Source organism: Leucopleurus acutus, assembly GCF_964270905.1.
Source record: "Leucopleurus acutus genome assembly, chromosome: 5".
NCBI classification, from domain to species: domain Eukaryota; kingdom Metazoa; phylum Chordata; class Mammalia; order Artiodactyla; family Delphinidae; genus Leucopleurus; species Leucopleurus acutus.
In genome coordinates, this window is record NC_139147.1 from 60,865,066 (window position 1) to 60,888,649 (window position 23,584).

The following is a 23,584-nucleotide window of genomic DNA, read 5'->3' on the forward strand; positions in this document are numbered from 1 at the left end:
TAATTCTATTGAGTATTTTTAAAAATTTTATTTTATTGAAGTATAGTTGATTTACAATGTTGTGTTAATTTCTGCTGTACAGCAAAATGATTCAGTTACACACACACACACACACACACACACACACACACACACATATATATATATATATATATATATACATTCTTTTCCATTATGGTTTATCATAGGATATTGAATACAGTACCCTGTGCTATACAGTAGGACCTTGTTGTTTATCCATTCTAAACATAATAGTTTGCATCTGCTAATCCCAACCTCCCAATCCGTCCTTCCTCCCCCCTACCCCCACTGAGTATTTTATTGCTTGGAAAGTTGAATATCAAGGATTAGAAATTCAGCACACTTCAAATTTCTAATCAAGTACTTTCCAAAATTAAGAAAAGTACCTGATCTTCTGGTTTAGTCTTTGAAATGCCAACAAAATTTATCCTTTCCCTTATTCATTCATAATTTATTTATTTATTCATTCTCCAAACATTTATTGACAGCCTACTATATGCCTTACACTATATACCTGCAATATTTCTAGGCCAGTTACTTCACAGTTGCTTTAGAATTTATGGCAGTGCTGGCCAGATGGTTCTTGAAAGGGAGAATCTTCCAGAGTAAAACAACCTGTTCATAGTGCTTCCTATCTAGCAACTAAGAGCCCTGATAGCATCTCTCCTAACCTCTTATTATGGTTCTAGTATAAAACCATAAGTCTATTTTTATTTACTTTTCATATTTAACCCTAATTTTAAATGTTGAGTGCAAACATGAGACTTTAAGAATATTTGAAAATAACTTTGCCATAAAAGGTCTTCCTCACATCTTACATGATACATAGAGAATATTTACACAAATTTTCCCATGTTACTGATATGCAGAAAACTGACTTACCTACTTTATAGTGACTATGAAAATAAATGAGCTAAAGCATGTGAAGTTCTAAGAAGAGAGTAAATAAACATTATTATACTAGAACCACCAGAGACAGTGTGTCTGCTCCCCTCTTGATGAGGGCAGTATATGTAGAGTAAGAAGACAGGTTCTAAACGTTTATTACTAGACCTTCTTCAGGTGGGTGTGTCCTTCTATTGCAGTAGAAACCATTATATAAGTATAGAGCTGGAGCCCAATTCAATTACTTACATGGGTCTTCCAGAAAATGGTTAAGGCCAGGGACTTAGAAAAATGCAGAAGACTGACCATACACACAGGTGGAGGAGACATGAGTCTCTCTCCTCATCATGTAGGTCATGGAGTTGCTACGTTTTAAGAGTAAAATGTTTTGAGGCTTTTAAGAGAATTTTAAATGAATTAACTTTATTTTGGGAACTATGATTTGGGCATTATTAAAATATTACAATTGGATATAGTTTCATAAACATAATTATAGGCCACCTTTTCAAAAGATCTTAATAACTCAATTTTTTTATGGGTACAGTCAGTTGTCTGTTTAAAGTTATTACATCTTCCAAATCATGTTACTTTGCACAAATGACAAACTGGCATGTGCATATCAACACAGAGAAAGAAGGAACTGCTAAGGTCATGTAAGTAGGGACATGGCAGTCTTCAAGCACGGAGGCCAAAGGCACCAGAAAGCAAACAGCTTAAAATTGTCCCTTCTTTTGTTTGTGCATTGTTTCTATATGGAAAATTACATTTCTCTGAGAGTATATGTGTAAATATGCATCTGCTAGTATTTTGGCAACTCTAAGTTACCTAAATTAGTTTTGATCAACACTGTCGGATTTTTAAACCCACCAACGTAATAAAAGCAAGTTTAAAAAAACACAAACAAATCCTACAGTACATTGTGTGCTCTGCTGTTCCAAGCCTCAGTTTCAAGACAAAAGGGGAGCGAGACTTTGTCATTTGCTAGCTGTTCATAATCAAGAGAAGATCTGCCAGACAAGCTCTTCGAGGGCTCTGTCTGTCTGGACCAGGTATACACTGCAATACACAAAGGGCTTTGCAGGGGGAGAAAAATGAGTGTTCATGGACAATGATGCAGCTTTCTTAATTAAGATTTTCATTACTGATACATACATTAAGTTCTGCAACTGCAAGAGCCAAAGCACTGTCATGTGCAGGTAGATGTCCCTGATTCCACCTTCAGGCAGTAAAGCTAAAACATATTAAATGTGCACCCAGCAAATGTTGTGGGAGCCAGGAGAGCTCCAGAAATATTTCTGTTGAATGCAGAAAGGCCCCATTAAAAGCAACTTTGTAATGCATCTAATAGGCAGGAGAAAAGCCCATACCAACAAACAGTGCACGCATGTGTTCCTGTACGGGACTGCTTTGAGGGTCCAGCCACAGACAAAGGTAGCTGTAGCTGACCTAGAAATAATCTTTACAATCACATCAATAGCTCAGGCCTGAAATGGACCTTTGATCTTTAAGTTTTTTTTAATGCCTATTGTTGAGAAAGGAAATAAATGACTGATTTGGGGTAGGTTTTGGAAGATGGTAAAGACTCCTGTCCACAGCTGGCCTTGACTCTGTCCCTTTGGGTCACTCAGTCTGTTTTCCCTGGATCCTCAGGCTGGTCCACAAGTCAGTGTGATCTGCCAAGGGTGTACTGTTCCCATGGAATAATCTGACTGTGGTGTGGGGAAATCTTTCTTCTTAGATCAAGTTATTTTTTGCTAAGAGATGAGAGGAAAGTAAACCCCTGCACAATCCTAGAAATGGATGAATATCTAGAGTATGTGTTTTCGATTACATCTTAACTAAAGCCTAACTCGTTTTAGGGTTGCTGGCACTGTTAATGTGCACCCAGCTCTCCCTTGTTTTTCTGACTTCTAATTGCATCCCTTCCTGTTTCAAAGTCTGTGTCCCTTTGTGGGGCTACCCAAAGAGCTCCTGTCTCCTCTCTAAAGAAAGCCTCTATCTCTTGGTCATTACCAAAGAGGAAATGATTATTAGACACTGAACTTCATGAAAGATCATTGTATCACAACAGTCAAAAATTATACATTAATTTCCTATTAGGTAAAAGCATTTATCTGGAATTTAAATGTAATCCCTCATTTTCTCAGAAAGAATAAACCAGAATCCAATATCAAAATCACTCAAAAGGATGTCTTTAAAGTCTTTTGGCTATAGTTCTTTGTTGTTTGAGGAAAAGGGGAAAATTCCCAATAATAGGGGCCAGTAAGATTTCTCTTGGATTCCTGCATCAAGATTCTGATCTCTGAAGTAGTTTTCTGGATGTTAGTGTACATTTCTGAAATTCTTTTCCTAGGTATATCAGAGAGTTGGAGTGGAGTGGTGAACACACAGCCTACTGTGAGGTGGCTGACCTCTGTACCAATTCTAGATGAGTGATGTTAATGACTGGTGATAATAAGATGATCAAGAAATTGACTCTTTATAAATAGAGATAGACAGATAGATAGATATAGACACATTGTCAACAGATACTTCATGCATTTTGGGAAAACTAAACAGTATTAAGGTTCTTCCTAAGCTTCACTGAAAAGTGCTATTATAAAACTGGTAGACTGGTAGTCATATAGGCTCAAACACATTCTAGAAAAAAAGTCTACATTTTCTTACTCTTCTCCACCACATTTTATGACTGTGGTGTCCCCTTTTGCATCTTCATGTTCATCCTTTTGCTGTTCATTGTGGTTATCACTTTCACAGATTTTTTTTTGGATTTTTAAAAGAATATATATATGTATAACTGAGTCACTTTGCTGTACAGAAGAAATTAACACAACATTGTAAATCAACTATACTTCAATAAAATAAAATAAAATAAAAATGGGTAGAGGAGTATGTGGAATCTAATGGTAAAGAACTAATGTAGTGGACACTATTTAAGTCTGATGATGATGGAGAAAATCAGGGGGAAAAATCCCAGAAAATGATTCTAACTAGAGACTTCCTGTTACTTCTCTTATGCATCCTTGACTAGCTTGTAAGGACCAGAAAGAAGGACATTGTTAGAGAATTTAAGAGTAACTTTTACTCAAATTCTGTCATGAGACACAGGCTTCTCTCACCCAAAATACAGGGTTAATTTTAAATTAGAGGTGATAATTATTTTCCATGTACTAAAAGCCTAGAAATTTCCAGGAAGGAACTAAAGGTGGAATCAGTTTTACCCTACCAAAGTGTGAGAGGTAAGGTGGTCCATTTTAAATAATCTGGAAATGATTCTCTGAACAAGGTAGGTATGCCTGATTTGTCTTCAATAAGCTCACATTAGAAGAAATGAGAAATAACAGAGACTACAGAAAGAGTGCATAAAAGAAGAATCCGACGAAAGAAAAAAAAACCTTAATTTTATCACTACAAAGACCTCCTGTGCAAGAGAGTAGAAAGACTCTTTGAATAAGTAGGTGGCATATGTACCATACATATATATAATGTATACCCTATATACACACCTTTGCCCAGCTTTAAATTGGCAACCATGTTTGGGGAAGAAAAGAAAAGGGTGAGAAAGAACATGAGGAAGACTCAACGTTAATTAATAACACTCAACATTAACCATCATTACTGGGTCCCTGTTTGGCCTCTGAGAATAAGCTATGTTATAGAGGGAGGGGTATAATATGTGACGTTTTCTAAGGGCATCATTAAGAAAGCCAGACATTCGGCACTCTGAGTTGGCAGAGTGGCAGCGCGGCCTCTAACTGCTCCAGGGGCATCGCCGAAACCTAGCTCGTAGTCATGTGCTCCCACCTTGGGCAGTTTCACTGCTCAGGTAGAGGAGTCATATACTAGGCCTGGGTCCTACCATTTGCCTTAGCTTGTGGTTGGTTTAAAGGAGCTTCTGTACAACCTTGAACATGATTGCCTCTTTTCTGCTTCCTTTCTGGACACTACCTAAGGATTTAAGGCACTGCATACGACTTTCAGACATGGTTTTCTGTTAAAGAGGGAGAAAGGATGCCCCGAAGCACGTGCCATCCCTTATCATCTGCAAATGAGCTTTTTGTGCTGAAGGAATGCTCCAATTACCACTCAGAACAGCGCTGCACAACTCCTGCCCCTCTGAGAAGCTTGGGGTACACACTCGGGGAATCAGATGCTCTCTATCCCCAAACACAGGGAAGATGCTCTGTCAGTCTGCACCGTGAAGGGCAGGGGCTGATGCTGTCAGTGTGGCATTTCTGCCTCTCTAGCGTCTTTTACTTTCCCTGAAGTTGCTGATAAATATTCCATTTCATTAAGTATGTAGTAATACACATGGGAGTCAGAGAGAGAGAGAGGGAAAGGTGGAGGACACTGATGACATGGCCTCTAGCACTTTATTTATGAGAACATCCAGAAATCTCTATCTACATCTGGTAGAAGAATAGTGTCAATTCTGCCCTGGAGACATGGATCAAGCAATGTTGCCAGTGTGTATTTTTCCCTTCCCAATAATTGACTGATTCTAGAGTCTGATGGCAGAGCTCAGATGATCATTTTCACATTCATGTGAGTGAACAATTAGCCTGCCGCTTTGGGGGATGGTGATGTCAAATAAACATGAATGTATGTAACCAAGGGAAGTACTATCAGTGCCTCACCCAGGAACTCCGCGGGTCCCCAGAGTAGTGCTTTTCTCCCCACAGCTTTCGCTGGGAGGGTGGTGAGGGTGTGGGCTGCGTGCAGAGCACAGGAAACAGTGCTGGGGGTGACCTCACAGGGCCTGAGGAGCACTGCCTTTGAGCAGAGGATGAGACTAAACAGCTAAACACTTGTGAGGCTGCTCATTTGCCCTTTCCAAGTTTTTACTGTATTATTCACCTTTTCATTGTTGACTTATACCTACTCTTAAAATATTAGGGATATGCAGCAGAAACTAACACACCATTGTAAAGCAATTATACTCCAATAAAGATGTTAAAAAAAAAAAACAGAAAACTCAGTGAAAAATTCAGCCAAAAAAAAAAAAAATTAGGCATATGTCACAATATTTTCCCCAGTTTTTTTTAAAATACTTTCTACCATAGAGATTTTTATTTTCATGTAATAAAATTTAATACATTTTTCTTTAAGTTTTCAGACTTGATTGTATGCTTGGAAAAAGCATCTCATACCCTCAGTATGAAAGTCTTCACTTATATGGCAAAAAGTTCAATTGACAATTACAGAATTAGTGAAGATGCAGAGAAATGGGCAGCCTCTTTCTTTGCTGGCGGGGGTATACATTGATACAGTTTTGTTGCAGGACAGTTTAGCAGTAGATAAACTTTACTTTGGCAGTTCCACTACTAGAAATTTATCCTAAGGAAATAATCAGGCAAGTGAATTAAAAAAAAAAAAAAGCACACATGTATAGAGATGATTACTGTAGCATTGTTTGGTTAGAAAATATTTCCAAATATCCTAAATGTCCATCAATAAGTGACTAATTCAATAAATTACCCTCCACTGGAGTACAATGTGGCTGTCAAAAAGATAATGTAGATCTATATTTATTAACATGGAAAATGCTTATTACAATGTTGAATAAAAAAACAAGATTACAAAACAGCCAGTAGATTTTCCTTTCATTTTGAAAAGAGAAAGACAAAGAGAAAGAAAAAGAGACAGATAAATAGATATGTTTGGAAATATATTCCCCAAAGTGTTACCAGTGGTTATCTCTGGGCAGTGAGATTTTTGAATGGATTTTTTTTCTTTTATATCATCATTGTAACAAATGCAAACCAAACTAAATGTATACTTTAGAAGTAAAAATTAGAATTTTAACCTTAGGGGAAAAAAGCTTAAACTCCGCAACAACTACTTAAAAATTCAAATATGAGTTTCATAGTCTTAGCAGTTAGTAACTCTCTTAATAGGGTGACCATTCTCTTGAATGGGTGGCATCATTGCCTGCCTCAAGTTTCCTCCAAGTTTGACAATTCAGGTGACACATTATAGTTCTCACCTTAAAAGGCTTTAAAGTATAAAAGCTCAAATACTGGAAATAACCCAAATATCTATACCTAGAGCATAGTTAGGAAAATTCTGGGGATTTTATATGATAGAAAATTATTCAGACATTATGGTGGCATTTACAAAAAGTATGTAATTACACTGAGAAGCACTTGTTAGTTAAAAAAAATAGGATACAACCCTATACGTACAGTGTATGCTCAACTATGTTAAAATTCAAAGAAAAGACTAGAAGGTGATCTAAAAAATTGTTCATAATAGCTTTTTTCTGTTTAGTGGGATTGTGGATGTTTTCTCCATACTCTATACCTTCTTAATATTTTACAATAAGTGTGAATTATAGAATCATGAAAGAAGTAAATATTAAAAAAATACAGCTGCTTTGCTCAGCCGCTGCCAAATTTTACCCCAGATGTATCTGCAATTTAGTTTTGAGTCAAATGGTCCTAATGTCATTTCCTAAAGGGAATCTAGCAGAATGGAATGTGTTCAAATAAAGGAGAGCTGTCATTACCACCACCTCTTTGTAAGCCACCGCTTTATAATGCTTAGAATAATCTGAGTGAGGAATCCTACTGCTACTGGAATTAGGAATTTCCATATTCTTCAGGTCTCCTTCATATCTTGTCTTACATTACCAGAAGCTGGAATTTAGTTAGTCTATAGCACTCTGGAACGTCTCCAGGTCTGGAAGCTGTTTTGGAAGCTGATGGTGTAGGCCACCATTAGGAATGGAGGCTCATCTACTCATTTCAAGTGGGAGTTCCCTTGAATGACAAGGGTGAGCTGCTATATAAGGTCTTCTATAGATAATTAGCTTTCTTTTTCTTATTCTTTTCTTCTCTCTCATCTACCCATTCTTCTTCTCTCCATCCCTCTTTTAAATAAATCGCCTTTCTGTATAGTTAGAGGGAAGCTTTTAAAATTTAGAGAAAATTCACACGGTACCAATACCACACTTCAAGTAGATGATCTAATTGTTCCTAAATGACCGTATTTTAGCAAAATGATGATGGGAGAAATCAGAATTGTCACTCATATTTGTATGATGCATATTAGAGGCTTGGCAATAAGGCAGACGTAGATATTTTGTGAGAAGGCAAGAAAATAATTGGGTAATGCCAGGATGGGAGGAAGGAACGGGCAGAAGAAAGAAAAGTAATGACATGGGTTTCTGTGTCTTTTGGTAAAGGTTATCTAATCACCTGTTCCTGGCCTTTTGGACTAGATGGCAGCCTTTAAACTTCACTAGACTGTTTTTTCTGTACCAAACACAGTGCCTGGTGCAATGTAGGTACTCACCAGGCGCTTAGGGAACTGAACAGAGCCCTTTCACTGCCTTTTCATTCTGGCCTCTAGTAGAACAAAAACGAAGCTAAAAACTCTAATATCTTTTCATGTACATTAGGTAAAGCTCCATCCTAATTTGAACTCAAGTGCACATCTCCTCTGAGCTTCCACCTTCATCACTGAACTGCTTCATCACTGAACTGCTGGAGAAAATCACACAAGACAGACAGGTACCACATTAACCCACCAGGCTCACCTAGACCTTCCACACTGCCAAGGAGAATACTGCTGTTTTTCTGGCTAACCTACTGCCCATTTGTCCCAAGAACTACTTTAAACCTCTACTTTCCTCAAATGTCCTCCTCACTTTTTCTTAGCAGGACCTTGCTCCCTAGGAGCCATCACTTGGGAAACCTCTCAACTTCTCAGTACCAAACGTACGCATGGCTCGCATCTATCCCTACCGTTCCTTCTTTTTTCTTGTAACTATAGAAGAGATGTCCCTACTTCTCTCCTTCCACTTGTGCTCAGGATTCCATGTCTCTGTCCTTATCAGGAATCTTCCACTACCAATCATCCTATCCTCTTGTCTCTCCTATACACTGAATCTCTCCTCTCTACTGTATTCTCCTAAGCATATAAAGATGCCAGTATCTCCATTTTTTCCCCCAAATTTTTGACCTCACTCCCCCATTCCAAAGATATTATACTAGCTCCTTTTCTTTTCCTTTACAGTAAAACTTCTAAGACTGATACACATTTGCTGCCTTTGTTTCTTCACTTCTTACGCTTTCCTCATCCTACGATGAATAAATTACTGCTTCTACCTCTTCAACAAGCCACCTTTTGCTAAGGTCAACAATAATTCCAGATTAATATATTAAGTGATATATTTTTCAGTCCTTAACTCACTTGACTTCTCAGTGGTCGCTACTGACCACTCTTTTTGAAACACCTTCTTCTCTTGGCTTCTGTGCCAATGTTTTCTTATTTTCCTACTACCTCTTAGCCGTTCCTTCTGAGGATATTCACAGCCTCATTTTTCTCTACCAACTGATTAAATATTAAGAGTTCTTCAAGTCCCAGTTGGGGCCTTCTTCTCAATCTAACCTTGCCCCTAGGCAATTATCATCCATGCCAACAGCTTCATTCGCCTTTGCTTTACTTCTGAATTCCAGTTGTATATATTCCTCTGCCTACTCAATATGATCACTTATCTCTATCAAAAGCATCTGACACTAGACATTTTAAAAACAGATCTTATGATCTTTACTCCACCCCAGTTCTCCTCTCGTGTTTCATATAACCCTGAGTGGCACCATCTTCCATATTGTTTTACAAGCATAAAACCAGTAGTCATAGTTGCCACTTCTTCCTCCTTCATCTCCCACATCCAATCCATAAGAAAATCCTGTATATTTTGCTTCTGAATTATCTCTTGATTCCATTTATTATTCTTCTATTCCCTTTGTCACTACCCTAGTCTATCTCTTGTCTGTTCTATTACAGCAGCCTCCTTACTTTTGCTCCTTCTAGACCATTTACCATAATGAAACTAGCTTGATCTTTATCTTTAACTTTTAATCTCAAAATTATCGTAGTTTATCATGCAATTGTAAGAGATAATACAGAAAGATCTGGTATACCCTCTACCCCTCTATTATTGATATATTGGCCCAATATAATATCTTGTTTAACTATGGTACAATATCACAGTCAGGCAATTGACATTGGTACAATCCATCCACCTTATTCAGATTTCACTCACTTTGCATGCACTCATGTATGTGTGAGTATGTAGTTCTATGCTATTGTATCCTTATGTATAGATTTGCATGGTCACCACCACAGTCCAAATACAGTTACATATAAGAATATTCTGGCCTACACTTTTACAGCCACAGTCAGCTCCATCTCTCCCCCACTCCCTAATCTCTGATAACCACTAATCTGTTCTCCATCTTTATAATTTTTTCATTTCAAGAATCCTATATAAATGAAATTGGCTTTTTCACTCAGTGTAACACCTTTGCTGTTAATCCAAGTTGTTGTACATACCAAGAGTTCATTACTTTTGAGTGCTGAGCAGTTCCATGGTATGGTTGTACTACAGTTTAACCGTTCACTCATTGAAGGACATCTAGGTTGTTTCCAGTTTTGGGCTATTATGAATAAAGCCGACATAAATTTTGATTTTTGTGTGGATATGTTTCTGCTTGTTTGGGATAAATGTACAAGAGTAGCATGATCTTTTTAGAATAAAAAGTTGATCATGCCACTTTCATTCTTAAATTTGCTTTCCTATTGCCCTGAGGCAAGTCCTTAATATGGCCGACAAAGATCCTGATATTATCAGGCCCTGTATTATCTCTTCAGCCTCAACCTGGCTGCTTTTCACCTCATTCTCTCTATTCTGCTACATTCAGGGCCTTCATTCATGCTGTTCCCTCAGCCTGGAAACCTCTTCCACCACCTAATCTCACTTCTTATTTTACATCTTCAGATGTCAGCTCAATGTCACTTCCTCAGGGAAGCTTGTACTGTACTTCCAGACTCACTTATTAAATATTCCCCTCCTATATTTACTATTATTATTATTAAGTATTCCCCTCCTATATTTGTTCTTAGAAAACCTGGCATTTTAATGTCATAACAGAAAGCACAGTTTGCAGTTATAAGTTCTTTCATGTGACAGTTTGGTTAATATCCGTCTTTCATCCCCCAAATTATAAACTCCAGTAGGGCAGAGACCATGTCTGTTTTGCTCATTATTATACTTTCAGCACTTAGTAGACATTTACTTTGTGTTTAATGAAATTCAGCCAAGGCTTTTAAGACAGATAGTCTTGGATTCAAGTTCTATCTCTATCACTTCCTAGGCATTCTTGGAAAAATTACTCAAACATACAAAATCTCCATTTTATCCTCAAAATTAGGATTATAACATCATCTATTTAATAAGAGTAGTTTAAAAGGTTAAATCATATAACCATTAATAGTATTTTGTCCAGTACCTAAAGAAAGGCAAGCACTCAACAAATGTTATTTCTTATTGTTATTACTAGTTTAACAAAAGATAAGAGTTTTTGTATTTTTTTTCCCAACTAGGTTTTAGTCCATTATCTTCATTTCTTGCTTGTTCCTGGGATTCTGATTCTGGTAACTTTGAGAGTCTGAAAAGGATCCCTTAGTTTAGGTCTCCAATAATTCTATGACTACTGGTTTCAACCTCAGGTATGTCCCCTTAGGCAGATGAGAGCCTTATTTGGCCTCTTGGCTCTGGTTCACATTTTCATCTTACTCAATATTTCCTCTTCTTGTTTTCCAGCCTGTGGATCTTAGGGTTTATAGGAATGCCTCTTCCCCACTCCCAGTTTCCATAGGGAAGCTTTCTAAACATATCTTGCCTCTGGCCTCATTCCTTATACTTCTCCATGGAGGAAAGTCATCATGTTGGTAAGACAGTCCGTGGTCCATGCTTCTCAGTTAGGTGGAACTGATCTATCAAAGTTTATAAGTACGGGAATTTAGACTTTCTCCTTCCTTGACTACTTAGACTAGTGGGAGCTAGTGACCTGGAAAAGTGTTGTTCTTATGCAGACCCAAATTTTCCCCTGGGAGAATTGGAGTCAGTGTGCTCTTTTTACCTCTCATACTAAGTTACATCTGTCCACCCAGACTCTGGCAAAAATTTTGGTTCCTCAGCCATCAGTTCTTTTGTCTTATTTTCCAATGGGTTTAGAATTTGAGCAGGGAAAAACAGTGCTATTTATTGTACCCCTCTAAAGATTCCCACACTTAGGTTTATGCTTTTTCTTGGAATACCATTCCTTTATTCTTCATCTTGTTTACATTCTAGCCATTTTTCAAGACCCAGCTAAATTGCATTTTACATGAAGTTTTCCAGCCCTCAAGGCTCTCTTTCACGAATGAAATCCTATAGTACTTATTGGAATGTTTCATTCCTTTTGGAATTGTTATTTATCATTTGCTACGTATATGAACACTCAATAGTACGACTTCTTTCCTTACTCAATTTTAAGTTTCTCAAGAGCAAGCAAGGGCAATGTCTTAGTTTATGTTTTAACTCTCCACTAAATATGATTCTTTGTATATAATAAGTACTTATAGCTTATGGGATGATTGTGTTTAAGGCTGGCCTACTAACCAGGCTTTGATTTGAAGGCCCAAGTTACAATTGATATGGCTTAGTGGCTGGATGGCTCCTGAAGGGTTAGGGTTAGGGTTAGGGTTAGTGGTGGCAGTGGCCTAAGAAAGAAAGGTTAATATGAGTGTGTCCCTGAGATGTGTATCAGTGTGTTTTCCTTTTAGTAATATACTCCCCCCACTTCCTTTATGAAAAGCATATGGAAAGCATGGCCTAATAGGTAGAAAGGCTAAGAGAAATGCAAGCAGAGGGAGGTAATGCTCCTGGCTGTGGTAGGCTGGTCTGCAGAAGTGTTTTGATTCTCTGAGTTAGTCAAAAGATTGAAAAAAATAGCCACTACTACTACAGGAAAAAAAATGAGGAGGAAGGGTCCTGAAAATGGTATCTGAGCAATGAAAGACAGTGAATATTTTAAAGATCACTGAATTTAATTTATTCAACCTAAATGCATAAAAGTACAGGTGGGGACATTATTTATGCAGGTATATGCAAATCACTTTATAAAATAGGCAAAGCCCTTCTGCTTTTTATAAGTTGCCAAGGTGGTTCCTGATATTTTAAAAGCTCTGCACCTTTAATGTAATTTCCTAAGAGTTGGAATCCCTCTGTCGGAATCATAGTCATTGTCAGAGCAAGTTTATTTTTTTTCTCTCCTCTGGGACATTGACAAGGCTCTCATAACCATCACAAAAAGAGTGGTTTCCACAGCGATGTGACTGGAAAAAATCACTTGGAAATCACAGAGGAGCAAGTCACAATGTTCAAAGCAGAGAACATAGGCTTTGAAAACATGAACCCATCTGACCTCTTGAATTTAGAACAGTGAATTCCTGAGCTCTGAAACATGGGGCCCGGCTGTGCATGCCATATTGGTGCTATAAGACTGGCAGTAGGTTGGCTGTGGCATGGTCTATTTCAAACTCCTTCACAGTGCCCAGTGTTGCATGTTCCCAGATGACATTTGGTTGGCAGAAGCCGGGCCTCCAAAGCTGGCAGTCTGGAACGCAGCCCACTGTGTTTTGACAAACACATAATTGACCATCTGATCACCAGCCTACGTTCTGCACTCAGGTCACTGAAGGGACCTGGGCTTTCAATAGGTCTCTACTCCTTATCTTGTTCATCTCCTCAAACCTTTCTCCAGAAAGTAGTACAGAGAAGACTTAAACACACCCACAGACGTCCTCTCATTTGCAAAAAAGAACATGGTACATGCAACATAAGCTGTTGAAAATTTCCTTTAAATTGTCCTGGCAGCCCAAAGTGAACAAGAGAAAAGCACACTTATGGTGAACTCTAATTCAGAAAGAAGGAACAAATATACTGCATTGTTTCAATACCCGGCTGTGCATAAGTTGCAATTCAGCTCAATGGCTTGGAACTTCTCCTCAGAAAAGGGCAGCAGTGGGAAAATGATAGGAAACTGGGGCAATGATTGACTTTAGGGGGATATTATTAAGAAATGGTTTCATTTTCAGGTGAAAGAAGAGAAAAGCGGGACACTGGCAATGTCCTCTCCTTTTCTGCCTGCCACTCCCCCAAGGCCACTATGGGAGAGAGAGACACACATCTCTGGAGAGCGGTAGGTCAGACTCAAGTTGAGGTCTCTGGTGAAGGTCCCATAAAGGTCTATTTTGGCCTGAAATTTGGCCCCAAACAACACATCATCCTTTCTCCTAGAAGGCCAGGATTATGCACGGGGCCAAGCCAGGCTGGCATTAGGCAAACGTCAATGTCTATGTCAGCACTACTGAATCGCCGCTCCCCTCCACTCCCAGCCCCACTGCACAGTTCAGGCCCTTGGTTTTCATCTATGATCTGGTCTCCCTTTTCTCAGTCACCAGAATGCTCTTCTTCTAAAACATAAATCTACTTCAAATCCTTCAAACCCTCCCCAAGCCTGCTGCTTCCAGTCCAAACTTCTTTGCTCGGCATACAAGGCCCTCGTGATCTGCCTCCTGCCCACTTTCCAGCTGCATCTCCTTTGAAAGGATCCCCTTTCAATCACCAAGCTGTAGCCACGAACTCGGGATGAGGCTGCTGCGCAGAGACCTTCTGACTTTCCTCTGGCTTTTTTTCTGATTATGATCCCCTTTTGCTTTCCCCTCCTCCCATCCACCTGGTAAACTACAATTCACTCTTTAGACTTTCAGGCCCAGCTTGGGCACCTCCCACATATGGGCGGGTGCTCCTTTCTTGTTCCCCTCGCTACATCTTGTATATACCTCCATTCCAGTGCCTATCACATGGCATGGCCTTTATTTACTATATATCTCCCCTACTGGACTGTGAGATTTTTAACAATGGGGAGCATTTCTTATTTATATAGCAGTTTTAGGAACTGAGCATAGTGACCAGCTTTCCATAAATGTTTGTTGACTGAAAACTGAACGAAGAGCTGTGCATGATAATCAATCAAAACCTAAGCCAAGCAGTAGTATGAGCTTCTAGAAGCAGGGTAGGGGCCTACTAGCAATCTAATGAGGGCAGAAGACCCCAGCAGTAAGGCACTTTAGATGGTTATCACAGGGTGAAAGGAAGAGTGAGGGATAGAGGGTGCGATGGAGGAATGTCTTATTAACAGAGAATGTAGGCAGTTAATTTTCAGCCTTTTCAACATTTAGTTTTCCATATGGAAAGGTGTTGTTCTGAGAATGAACCTTAGTATGAACTGTAGAGAGGTCTACCTTTTAAGAACCTAGTTTCTCAAATAGGGAGAGTCTGTGCTATCTGCTTCAAGGCAGCATGGCAGGTTATAGAGGGCTCCTCTTTGCTCTGCTAAAGATTAATGGGATGAAACACTTTTGGGGGAACATCTGGAAGCTATTCAGCTCCTATTGAAATCTGTGTCAAATCCAGACTGGGACTTTGGACTAAATGCAGTGCCAAGGAGAAAAAAGTTGAACAGGCAGAATGCTGCACCTGTCTGGAGGAGGCCATTAAAGAGGCACTAGGAACTAGAAGCACTGGAGAGATAATGTTCTGATCTGTCCCCAAGGAACTTTTCTTCTCCCTTTGATGGGCACCTGGGGCACCACCTCTGGAGCCATCAGCTGTGTCTGTGGGGCACTTGAGGACAGCAGGACTGTCATAGGCCCTGTCACCTTTGAAATAAAGGCAGTCTCAGGATTTGGAACAATCTAAGCAAGCATGAAGCCTGGCCTGGGGGGTGGGAAAAGGCTAGTGGATATGTGGATGGGCTATTAGCCCATTCAGGTCATTTGCTCAGCCTCCTCTCTGGTTAAAAATTGGGATCTCTCTAGAAGCTGTGAGATTGATGGTTGATATAGCATAGAATCAGCTTCACATTTTCCTATGAGCCAGAGACAGCCTTTCAATTACGTTTTTTATCTCAAAGGTCTCCCCTCGATTTCTAATCTGTGACCCAGGTCTCCAGGCTGCTGCACTGCTTATGTCTGAGGCTTGCCCTCCAGTGCTGACGTCATAATAGCTGAGCCGTGCGGGCAGAAGTGCACGGTGCTGATTCATCCCCGGTGATGTGAGGATTAACGCCTTGTCTAACACAGAGCTATTATGTGAACTGTTTTTACACAAAAGAACTGCAACAAAAATGATTTGCCAGTCAGAGGACTAGAAATATGCAGTGCTAGGTAACTGGAGTCGGGATGCAGAGACGTAGAGTGGTAACCACATGCATGCACGCTGACACCCTCTGAAGCACTGACAGACCCACTCTATCAACACCAAGAATGAGGAATAACAAGACTTGTCAGGGGCAGAGAGGACCCACCCCTGCTGTATAAATGCATTACACACAGCACCAGTCTCTGGGGATTTTAATCAATCTCCTTTCTCTGTCAAATAAATGTCACTTTAGCCTTAGCATCCTTTGGAAGATTCTGCTCCCCTACATATATTTGCAACTAGCTTCTAGGAATGTGAGTGGAAGCCACATGCAAGCAAAAGAGCCATGGGAACCTCCTTTCTGTGCAAATGATTGCAACACAAGAAATACCTCAGAGTGTGAAGGAGTCAGTGAAGATAGTATGCTGTGAATAAGGGACAGCGTTCACCAGAGAGTGAGAAGCAGCTGGAAGGATGCTGATAATATTTATCACGTGAGGTAACTGCCACTACCTGTAGCATCTCTTGGGTGGTGTCTCAGGTAGTGAGTTTGATTATTTGGGCTCGTGGTCCCAGAATCTCTTTCAAGCAGCTCAAGGTCAAATTTATCCAAACCAACTCAGTGCAGCCTGATTTGGGCTTTAAATTATAAATGTTCCCTCTTTTCATCTGAAATCAAGTTGTTGTTGTTGTTTTCTCCCCAAATGACTTTCCATCTTTTCTAAAAAAAGAATGGTACCTTCTATAAACCTCCTGGCATATGATTTCTCTCTCTCTTTCTTTTTTTTTTCCTCTGTACTTTACTATTTCACACACAATTTTAGCCTAAATAACTAAAGTTTTGTACTTCAGTCTTGTACCTCCTGTAAAAGGATACTAGAAATTTTGTCCAAAAAATGAAAGCTCTGATCTAGAAGTTGAAATTAAAAACTATTGGGCCTAGGGATGGGTGTATAACTGAAGAATAAATAATTGCCCATTGATTGACAGTGGAGCAAAAGCCCAACTGTGGCTGGTATCTGACTGAAGAATGTAAGCTGTAGTTTAGAAGAGCAGTGACTTCTGCAAACAGCAGCCGTGGCTGAGTCAAAGGAAGTCTTCATATAAGTCCAGTGGCTTGGGCTGCTGGTCTTTTCAGCCCCCTCATGATGGCAACTACTACAACCACCAACAGCATTGACTCCAAACACAAAAGAAGATAATACACACTGAAGAAGCACTGGAAACCACAACAATGTCAACTGGAGAACATGCCAATAAAGACCCAAATTTCCCAAATCTGGTGCTTTTTTGAAAAAGAAAAAAACCACTTTTACTTACATAAAGAGAAGGGGCAGGCCACAGAATGACGGTCAAGGAACTGAAAATCAAAGACAAAACAAGGAATTAAAAATAAACCCAGTGATACTGTGGAGAGAAGGAAAGCAAATTTAAGTTTAGACAGGACTAATTGCTCCTAAAGCATGAGCAGTAAGAACCCATTTTGTCACCTGGAGCCCAAGAAAGAGGAGATTCAGCCTCGTAAAATTTCCAAAGGTGTGACCTGCTGCTATCTGACCAATACAGAAGGAATGCCAACCCCTTTCTTTGTCAGCTTCATTCTGATCAAAATCATATGAGCATTACCTAGAGCTGTGCTGTTCAATACAGTAGCCACTAGCCACATCTACCTATTTAAATTTAAAATATTTAAAATTTTAGTTCCTCAGTCTACTAGTCACATTCCCAGCACTCCACAGCCACCTGTGGCTAGTGGCTGCCTTACAGATAGAACGTTTCTATCGCTGCATAAATATCTATTGGGCAGTACTGATGAGAATAGATAAAAGTTTTACTATGTAGTGCATGACAGATCTTAGCTAATTTTGACGAAGATGAGTGAAACTGATAAACTTTGCTTCTTTTAAGGGTAGGTTTAGTATGTTTAATGCCCAGAAGATACTCTGGGCAAATTCAAAGCCTCCATGTATTGTCAGTTTTTAGCTGAGGACTGCTACTGCCTTGTGTACCCTGTCTCACCAGCCTAAGAGCGTCCCCTCTGACAAAATGATTTTAAACGAAAGCATTTGTCCCCCAAAATGCATTTTTAATAATGAAAACTTCAGGTTTGGGGGGAGTTGACCTTAACAGTTTCTCATTCTATATTTCAAGTCTGATACTTCTCCTTTGTAATCTTCAACACACAAGCCAAATAAGCGATTATGGGACTGGCCTGTTTGCCACTGTTTTGATAGCTTTTCTTACAGAAGAATAAAACTGAAGTAACAGAAGATCCAAGAGAAATTAATAAACCAAACAAGGATGCTGAGAAGACAAAGCAGGTCTCCCTACCCGACCCAACTCAAATATGTCAAGGACTTAACATACACTGATTGAATTCTTGTCTCTCTGACACCATGATTTTAGCCACTTCACATATGGCCTTCAGAAATATGAAAAACAAACTGTATTAAAAGAGATCAAGTACAAGGACCTGACTAAAGCATAGAATAAGGCTAAAGTAGAAAACTGGCAATTAGAGACTTCACTTCTCAGCAAGTTTTCTGGGAAAATGCACCATCATAGAGGTTCCTCCAAAGAAAAAGTTTTTCCTTTTATGGACAAGGTGAAACCCTGTTCCATGAACATGCAGGAGTGAAGTATGTTGTTCCCCTCTTTGGACAAAAAGAGTTAAGATGAAAATCTGCAGCCTGGACCATAAAGTATGCCAACACAAGAGAGGCTGGCCGTCTCCAATGTTTTTAAATTGTTTCACAAAATTGATGAGCTTAATGAAAATTTTAAGCAAGATAATTAACTTATGTATGATTCATTGAAAGTACACACAAACTTGAAATACGTACATATATATATATAGACCAACTAGCCTCAACAACTTTAAAGCTCTAAGTTTTGCTACATTCTAGTCCCTTCCACAAGCTAGGATCCTAGACCACTTCACTGGTGCATCTTTTAAAAGCTTTTCCCTTCCTTCCTTTCTTCTTTTCTTCCTTCCTTCCTTCCCTCTCTCCTCCCTTTTTTCCCTACCTCCTCCAACCTTTTTGAGTTTTCTTTCTTTCCCAACCCTTGAGAAAATGGAGAAAAATATGATTAGTGGTTATCTATGCAATATGCTCACTTATTTTTCTGTTGCATGTTATAAACCCAGTAAGTCTCAATAATAATTATGCTCTTTTTGAACTATACTTAGTATTTATGCTCTTATATCTAAGAGCATAACTTTCCTTTCTAGGAAAGGAGTATTTATTCATAAAAGTTAATCAGTCAAAATTAAATTTTTGATGTGATCAAAAGAGATCGATGTAAACTGTATCCAGATTGATTAATACATCCAAGGTCTGGAATGAAAAGCTATCTTTCCTGGATGTCAAATGACACACAGGCTGTCAATGACAAGAATCCAAGATGGAGAGAAAAATCACAGTGTGTATGTCACAGTCTAAGACAAATTAAAGCCAAGTTAAATTGAAGATTTTATTGGATATAATTGTTGTCTTTATGTATTAATGAAAAACAATACTATCTATCCCAAATTTAATACTAAGGCTAAAAATTTAATCTCAGAGTTCTTATACAATTTATAAACATTCATAAATGTCAAAAGGCCCCGTTTCTTGATTGAATTACAATCTGCTATGCAATTTTGAAAATATGTATTAATCTACATGGGTTTATTTTTGTTCAGTTCAAATTGTTATTTTATTGATATGTGCCCTTTCTGCCTAAGTGATATTCACCTTGTATGTCTATAAATTGTTTTCATCTGAAATGCAAAGAATTATCTATAATAGTTTTGCATAAGGTTAAAAACATTTTCATTAAGCATGCTGGGTTCAAAGCACAAATATCTAGCCAAGAATATAGAACTATAAAGCCCAAAATGAATCAAGACCTTAAAACCTGGTAGGGGAGGCAAGAGTAGAGAGGGGGAGAAGGGGTGATTTGTAGTGAAGTCTTGTTTCAGTTTTGTGATTTCTGAGTAGAAATTATTATATAGTATCAATCTCCAAGGAACTGAAAGTATTATTAACTGTAACTTAAAGATTAGTCCATTCTGATTTCCATTTATGTTCTACGGCAATGGTTCCCAACATTTGAGGTGATACAGATCCCTATGAGAATTTCTCTTCCCAGAAATTCTTCAAAAACACCAAGTTTCAAGCATCTCCCAAACTCCATGAAGGTCTTCCAAGAATTCCAGGTTAGTAACCCTTGGTCTAAGGGGAGAGGGGAGAAAATGCTCTTTCAGTCCACCTACTCATCACCTCTAGGATGTTTTAACAAGTTGCTATAGAGTTAAAGCCAGGAGTAAATGAAATGTATAGAAAATGGATCTCTGCATGGGTGAGTATGTGTCACTAGAGACACACAGACTCCTTTACAGGACTTCCAGACTCTGACTTTCCTAGTCCCTTATAACTTCTTTTTTAAAAAGTCTATAGAGCCTTAGGAACAATGAGGTAGAGGAATAGTGAGCAGAGAAATGATAATGAGTTACTATTCATTGCGTACTTTCTGTGGTTCCAGGCATCTTAAGTAAATGTTTCTTAAATTTGAATATGGGTATACCCAGGGAGGTGGAGCAGTGTGACAAGAGTGTGCAAAGCCACAAAATAAATAATAAAGACACGGCTGTCTCTTTAGAGGGTCAGTTGTCTTTGTGACCAAGTAATTTAAACTCTCATTTGTATATGTACTCATTTACCCAATAACTATTTCTTGGACGTTATAGAAAAAAAGAACAGATCCTGTTCTCGTCCTCATGGAACTTCCAGTTTAGTGAAACAAACAAGGATAAATTGAGGGGTAGAATGCAAAATGTGCACGTATTTTTTAGGGTGAAACCTGAGACCTCACTGAAAAGCCTCATTTGCAGCAGACTGTTTCAGGTGATGTCCAGGCACCTTGAATATTGGATGCTCACCTTAGCTTGATGATCACCTCCCTGGAAGAGTTTGAAAAGCAGCATTAACAGTATATCATTTAATCCTGACTACAAGAGTAAATACTATTACTTCCACTTTACCAGAGGAAAAAGGGAGATTTGAGAAATTAGGAAACTTACCCTAAATCAGACAGCCGCTGGGATCTGAATAAGTCTGTACCATTCTGAGGTCTGCATATTTATAACCCTTAAGTTCCAGTACCTCTAGGTGTTTCCCACTTTATGTTTGCCCTTGAAGTCTGGCTTCATTAAGAATTTTGTAGGCTAGTTTAAGTGTCTCCTTTGGAAGGAGACAGTTTGGGCTTGATTTGCAGTCTAGATATTTCAGGGTGGTAAGGGAAAGCTACTATTGTACCCATTGTTTGGTGCAGAAGCTGAGACACTTGACAGCTGAGGTACCTGGCTGGGTTAAAAAAGGAGTCTGGGCTGTCAGTCTCTCGTTCCTCTTGACTAACTCCAAGCCTAGGCAATGGTACTGTCCAAGGGCTTTTCCGCACGTGGGATTCACACTGGCTGATAAAGAGTGAGAGAAGCTTTGCTAAGGGAAAATAATAGTGCAATAAAAAAATGGAAAATAAGTAATCATAACTCACTCACAACAACTGGTTACTTTCAGCATTGTGAATAGAAAAGGGAGAGCTTATTCATCACAAATGAATCAGAAAATTAGAATGTGTCACAGCATTGATGACAGAGCTGAGGAATTCAGATGAACTGAAGTTCAACACTTATCCTTCTATCTGAAGAGGGTAAATGATGTGACAACAGGATAGAAAAGACCTCTTAGACATGCCTTTAATCCATCTAATTTTTTTTTTCAACTACTTTCTCTAGCAGTTAGGTGGGTTTATATCTTTGTTTTCTATGAGTAGAGATAACATTTTAACATCCTTTTAATATTCTAGAAGTATTGTGTTAATTAATTCTTATGTGGGAGTCATTCCAAATAGTAGGATGAAGATTTTTACCTTACTGATTTTCCTAATACCTTTCTGGCTTCCAGTGTTTTCAAAGGATGAGGCCCTATTGGGTTTTTAGATTCATATGTCTCAGAATATGTGCCAGTTTCATAGGTTCCTGTCAATTGATATTCCATCTTCACTCTGGATACATGATTTCCTTTATCTGACAGATTCAAGGAATTTTATGCTAGATATAATGACATTTCATGCACCCTGAATTTGGAGGTTTTTAATTCTCTATTTTCTACCTGGCAAAAGATTTATAAGTTAAGGTCAGATGGAAGGCTTATTCAGATGTGCATACAAAACATGCTCAATTTCCCTTTAGGTACTTTGGAGTCTCCTGCAAGTTTCTTGAAGTGTCTTCATTCCTTTGGTCAGTCTTAAGGAGACTGACTATAAATGCCATAAATGGCCATTTATATCTTGGGGTCTGCTTTCCAAGACCATCTTGAGAAGAACAGTAGGGAAATCACAATGATGCCTTACCTTTCCTTAATATGCTATGATAACACAGAATGACGTCTGTCTTCAAAAACCAAGATGATGAAATCATGATCAATAAAAAGAGAGAATTCAAAAACTGAAGTTCAGCAATTAGATATAGGATTGTTTCTGAGCCTGAGACATTGCTGAGATACAACTTGACACTCTACCCCATCCCATACAAATCCTCTTGAGTCTTCCTGATTCTTACAGGTATAAAGCCTGAGAAATAAGAATGAAGTAAAAGCAGTAAGGCTGGGAGGGGTGGCAGGGTAGGGTGGGAGGTAGTATCAGGAACTGAATTTGTTTAACATATTTAGGATGATTTCTTACAGCTCCTAAAACAGACTTAATTCGATGGCAGGATGACATTCAGGAGCTCTCTACAATCTTATTCCGAACAACTTTCCTTCCTTTCAAACTCCTAAAGTTATAGCTTTACATGTTCCAAATGGATTGGTGTACAAGACCTTTTATTATAGTACATTAATATCTTTTAGGGGATGCTGAAAAGGTCTGGTATTGTTATCATGTGGTCCAATCAGGTAGAAACACTTGGTCATAATGCTGCTCATAGCTTACTATTAATGCCATTTGGTACAAAAAAAGTTGTGCCTATTATAGGACAAACTCATCCCAAGACTCCTTGGTATATAAACACAGAAAGTAACATGTTAGTGGTACAGAGGGCTTTGGAATAAATATGGGCACAGCAGGAGGAAGAAACATCCAGATCAGTGTGAACAGAAGGCTGTCTTTACTCAAATGGTTCCCTTGAATTTTTTTTAATACAAAGGGAAAAATTATAACACAAAATTTGTATCAAAAGATAAAAATTAAGCAGGTACTTTCACCCGATGGTCTGTTAGATACTAAACCAAGAGCACAATGTGGGCACAGTCTGTGTTTTAAAGACTTGACAAAAGCTTTCCATAATACAGATTGGAAAATGTTACTTTTGTCCTTGTCACCACCAACTATTTGCTTAAGAGCAATCCAAGATCTTTCACGATCTGGCCCCAATCCACCTCTCTTGTTTTTTCTCCACCACTGCTTCCTTACGTACTGTAACAGGCTATTTGCTCTCCCTGAACATGCTCAGGACACCTCTGTCCCTGAGCCTTTGCTAACAGTTCACACTAGAATCTCCCAAGCCTAGAACAGTGTCCTAAACACAGCATGACACTCCAATGTTTGTTGAATAAATGCTGTCCATCTATTTTAGGAGACAAAGATGATAGAAAAAAG

General features: G+C 38.8%; 1 protein-coding gene across 21 annotated transcripts in view; it reads right to left on the bottom strand.

Annotated features, from left to right (window-relative positions):
* Positions 1-23,584, bottom strand: part of ZBTB20 (zinc finger and BTB domain containing 20) — a 799,009-nt gene that overhangs the window by 152,631 nt on the left and 622,794 nt on the right. For 17 of the 21 annotated variants that reach the window (XR_014326232.1, XM_082839976.1, XM_082839970.1 and 14 more), the window contains one exon: positions 17,264-17,303. The exons of the other annotated variants lie outside the window; for them this stretch is intronic. The gene's annotated coding sequence lies outside the window, so the exon portion shown is untranslated. The remainder of the gene's footprint in view (positions 1-17,263; positions 17,304-23,584) is intronic. 21 annotated transcript variants of the gene reach the window in all.